Source organism: Ascaphus truei, chromosome 5, assembly GCF_040206685.1.
Source record: "Ascaphus truei isolate aAscTru1 chromosome 5, aAscTru1.hap1, whole genome shotgun sequence".
In the NCBI taxonomy this organism is placed as follows: domain Eukaryota; kingdom Metazoa; phylum Chordata; class Amphibia; order Anura; family Ascaphidae; genus Ascaphus; species Ascaphus truei.
The window spans coordinates 71516480-71521833 of record NC_134487.1 but is presented as its reverse complement, the minus strand read 5'-3'; the positions used below and the strand labels follow the sequence as shown (position 1 = coordinate 71521833).

Genomic DNA, 5354 nt, shown 5'->3' with positions numbered 1-5354 from the left:
GTACAGCACTTTACATTAGGACTAGAGGTTTACATTAGGTTTTTGGGGGTTTGGGGGGAAGGGACTTGGCAGGACTTGGCCAGGATTGGAGCACAGTGTCTTACCTGGCAGTATTGCTGGGACACTTTTCTGCACCAAGGGGGGGGGGGAGGGGGGTATTTCCTGCACGTTGTCTTTACCCAGCTCCAGACATGCACATGCAAAACAGAAATAGAAAAAAATGATTATATCATGACGCCAGTGCAGTCCATTATTATACAGTACAGGCATACCCCGCATTAACATACGCAATGGGACCGGAGCATGTACAGTATGTAAAGCGAAAATGTACTTAAAGTGAAGCACTACTTTTTCCCACTTATCGATGCATGTACAGTACGGCAATCGTCATATACATGCATAACGGATGTAAATAACGCCTTTGTAACAGGCTCTATAATCTCCCCGCTTGTGCACAGCTTCGGGAAAGGTAGGGAGCCGGAATTGCTGTTCAGGACGTGCTGACAGGCGCATGCGCGAGCTGCCATTTGCCGATTGGGCGATATGTACTTACTCGCGAGTGTACTTAAAGTGAGTGTCCTTAAAGCGGGGTATGCCTGTACTGTATCTTCTGCTTTTTGGGGGGTTGGAGGAGACAAATCATGTTTGGCATGGTGTACAGCACTTTATATTGGGACTAGAGGTTTACATTAAGTTTTGGGGGGTTTGGGGTGAAGGCATGCCAGGATTGGAGCACTGTGTCTTACCTGGCAGTATTTCTGGGAGCGTTTCCTGCACCAAGGGAGGGGAGTGGTGGTATTTCCTGCACATTGTCTTTGCCCAGCTCCAGACATGCAAAATAGAAAATAAGCATTAAACAATAAAATAATTTAAAACTATCAAATGTTTTTTTTTTTTAGATTAAAAACATTGGCAACCAATCTATATTTTAAAATAAATGTATAACTAGTAGTCATCAAACAAGTCGATGGACCTCCAGGGAAGAGCACTTGTATGCCTCAAAAGGCCATTGATGCTATCTCTCACGGTTCTCATAAGAAGACTGGTAACATTAAAATAGCGCTTCACTTCTTCCATAATTGTTCTCCTTAAATTTACAGGAAGACCTTTCTTGTATTTATTGCCTTCATAATTGACATTTTGGGTCCAGTCACTGTACATCTCAAAACCGACGTGGTGTTTAAAGATGAACTGGGCATATTTCTGAGGTAGACCACCACATCTGATCTTGTATTTCTCCCGGACACTCTGGGGCAGGTCTCTCAGCATGATGTCTGGGAGCTGTACAATCCTGGGTGCTGGAGTGGGTATGCTTCTGTCAGCGGGCGGGGGTAGCTTGTCTGGGAGGTTGCTTTACTCCTGTCGTGGCCTAGCTCTTACCGGGGATGTCATTATCTCCAAAAGAAGGGTATATGTGTATCCTGGAGATGGAAGGGTGAGAGTGGGTTGTCACGTGGTGTGCTTGGTGTTGGCACCGTGCAGGTCAATTCCAGGGATCGAGAGGGTGCACGGGAGGGCGGGGTATGCAGTTCCTCCATGGGAGAACAAGGCGTCCCCAGGCCACCCCCCTTTCATCTGCGTTAGACATACATGGGCAGGTATTCCAAGAAAGAATAGAGCCCCGCGGTGTTCCTCTCAATCTTATCCAGACAAGCACCCATGCACCAATTAATATTCTCCATGCACTCCAAAAGACGATCAATGTTGGCCTCCATTTTGTCCCTGTATTGCTCTGTTGAGTTGTCAGTGATTACACTACCACTAAAAACATCAAGCATGCGGACGACTGAGATGGATCTGGTGCAAAGAGTGGTGGTTTCATCCAAACGAACATCTGCATGGCTGGGTGCTGAAGGAGGTGTGCTGTGTGCTTCGGGACAAACATTGGCATGGCTGGGTGCTGGAGGAGATGTGCTCTGGGATTCAGTACGAACATCTGCGTGACTGAATACAGGTGGAGGTGAGCTCCGAGCTTCTGGACGAACATCAGCATGGCTGGGTGCTGGAGCAGGTTAGCTAGGGGTTTCCAGATGAGCATCGGTGGGCAAAGGGTCAGAGCGGGTGGATGTTTGGGAATCGGTGGCAGTGGGTGATGGCAGGGAAAAGTTTGGAATGTTTGATTCGGCAGGTGCAGGGGCACTTTTGGGGCCCATCCAAACAACTTGATCACTGTTGATTTTGGCCATTTTCTTCTTCACATACAAAATGCCAGGACTCTTTGCCTTGGGAGCATCCGAAACCTTTTCTTTAGGCACCTTTGGCTTTGGCTTGAAAACAGCTTCCGACTTTCGCTTTCTTGTGGTCGGTACAACAGAATAAAGCAGGTTCCTGTCTTTGTAGAATCAGGGTTGATCCATGGAATCAGATGGAAGAATGCACAATACAGTATCTGTACAAGAGCTCGTTCAGATAGAGATCAGCGTGTGGGAGGCTATGCAATTTTTGTCACCTTTTATGCACTGTGTCCTTATTGTAATTCCTGCATGTGTATTATATAAAATGTATTCATGTTCAATTCCCACATGGTGTAGGGGTGTGTTTCTGTGTGTGTTTGTGTCCGTTTGCAATAAAGCACTGTTTTAAAAAAAAAATGGAGATGTTTTAAATCAGGAGCCACGTCCAGATCGTGCTATAAGCAGATCCGTGTTGTAGTGGGTTGCGCTATAACGGGGTTGAGCTATATTTTTGTTTTCTTTCTGCAATTACTGTATTACTTGCATAAGCTTCTTGCATATGAAAATTCATTTTTTTTGTTTACTTGGTTTTTTTGCAATTCTTTTAGAGCCAAAAATTACTTTACTACTTTAGGAGAAAATATAAAATGTTTTTTTTTTCTCCTTTTGCTGCTTTTATTACTCTAAAAGTATCTTGCATATCAAAATGCATTTTTTTGTTTACTTGTTTTCTTTGCAATTCTTTTAGAGCCAAACATTTCTGTACTACTGTACTTTTAGAAGTATAATTTTAAACATATGTCATGTATTTGTTTTGAATTATTTTTGGGCCTAACAAATTGTTCTCTTTTCCTTTAAACTGTAGGATGGCAAAGCTTCTGGTGGATGAAATCAGCGAGGCTAATGAGGAGCGCTGTGCAGCAACAGTCAAGACTGTTCTAGAGAACAGTCTCAATATCACATCATCTGAGACCAGCATCAGGGTGATGAGACGCCAATTGGGATGGAAATATGGACGTGTAAAGTAAGTGTATTACTATAATAAAGTACAGTATAATGCAATAGTATGCAGTGTGACAGAACAGGGTTGATACTGTACTGTAATTATTGTACCATAGTTAGGACAGTACAGGTAAAGTGTTGTACAGTACACTACTGTACTTTAAGTAAAAGTGTGGTCTGACTGGACAGCACCTGCAAAATTCTTCCTTGTCATTACAGAGCGTATCCTATGATAAGGGAGGCCAACAAGATAATAAGAGTGGACCAAGTGCGGGCATGGATCGAAAGTGGCGAGACATTTCAGGATGTCATCTTTTCTGATGAGAAAACTGTAGCTCTACAGAGATTTGCCACTTTTGCATTCCACGAAAAAGGATGCCTATCTCTGAAGTCGCGTTCCAAGCACCCAGTGAAGATGCATGTGTGAGGTGCGATCTCTAGACGTGGACCAGGTTGCATAATCATATTTGAGGGTAAAATAATACAGTCACATTCTGTAGCCTTATGCACTGTACAACTGTAGTGTATTCTGTACCCTAATGTTTAGCTTTTTCACAATGTTTTCTTCTCTTGTTCCAGGAATCATGGATAAAGTATTTTTCCAAGAGCAAATTGTCACCCATATTGTTAAATACATTAGGCATAACTTCCCATCTGGTGGTCACTGGTTCCTCCAGGGCAATTACCCTAAATACCGCCTCTACTGCCTATATTCTTGCGAGCGGGATCAACTGGGTTAAGACGCCACCGGAGTAAGTGCTCAAAGTGTACAGTAACTGTTTCTCATTGTTTTAAATTGTTTTTATCTGTTCAACTAATTTGCCATTTTCCCCCTCTCCCATTCCAGATCACCAGATTTGAACCCTATAGAACTGGTGTGGCATGCGCTGAAGGATCATATAAGAAAGGTTGTTAAACCGTCCAACAAGGAGGAATTAATAAAAGGTATAAAGAGTTTCTGGAACAACATACTCACTGTTCAAAAACGCAACAACTATATTGACATAGGAGCTACATTTTGCCTGTTCTTTTAGAGTGTAATGGGAATGCCACCGGCATGTAGTAAGGTACTGTACTGTAGTACGGTAAGTATAGTACTTACCTCCGACAGGCTAGTCTGGTTATCGTTTATATGACCTTCTAAACAATATATATGTCACTTTTAGTGGGTCATACTTGATAGGCTCACCTCCTATTGCCCCCCCCCCCTCACCTCCCACCCCCAATTAAGTCCTCTTTGAAGACCAGCTCAGACACAGGAAAAGTCTTGAGTTGTCATAACCCAATATACAGTATTGTATTTTTAAAAACAAACTATACCTACATTAACTCCTGAAGCACCAAATTGAATAAAATACATATCTCATGATATTATCATGACACCCCCCATCAATACTCTCTCTCCCCCAACCCTTCTCTTTCTCTCTCTCCCCCATCCCTTTTCTCTCTCTCTCTCCCTATCCTTTCACTCTCTCCCCCCTATCCCATCTTTCAACCCCGAACCATTCTCTCTCTCTCTTTCTCCCCAGTGCTTCTCTCTCCCCATCTCTTCTCTCTCTCCCTATCTCTGTCTTTTGCGCTCTCCCCACCACACACACACACACACACACACACACACACACACACACACACACACACACACACACACACACACACACACACACACACACACACACACACACACACACACACACACAATACCCCCCTGCCCCTTCAATACACAGACACATAATACCCCACCTTCCCTACAATACACGAACACACTCAATACCCCACCGTCCCACAATACAAATACCCCCTGTCCCATAGTACACACACAATTTGCCCCAACCTACAATACACACACACACACAATACCCCCTGCCCACAATACACACACAATACTACCCTTTCCACAATACACACACATACACAATGCCCCCTTCCCATAATACACACAAAAACACCCTCCTTCACAAAACCAACACAATTCACCCCACCTCAAAAGACATACACAATACCCCAAACCCCACACAATACACCCGACCTCCACAAAAAAAAACAACAATACACCTTCCCACAAAACCTTACCTTGGGGAGAGCTTCCAGTGCAACGCGGCCATGGAATTCGGGCCCGAGATTTGGCCATGCTCTACTTCTGGTGCATATCAGGGGGCAGAGGATGCCTGGACCAGCTGG

General features: G+C 44.0%; 1 long non-coding RNA gene across 1 annotated transcript; it reads left to right on the top strand.

The window, feature by feature from the left end:
- Positions 1-3051: 3051 nt before the first annotated feature.
- LOC142494389 (uncharacterized) lies at positions 3052-4116 on the top strand. The gene is made up of 4 exons (XR_012801409.1): positions 3052-3198; positions 3396-3649; positions 3756-3928; positions 4024-4116. It is a non-coding gene; the product is annotated as an uncharacterized LOC142494389 (long non-coding RNA).
- The last annotated feature ends 1238 nt before the right edge of the window (positions 4117-5354 follow it).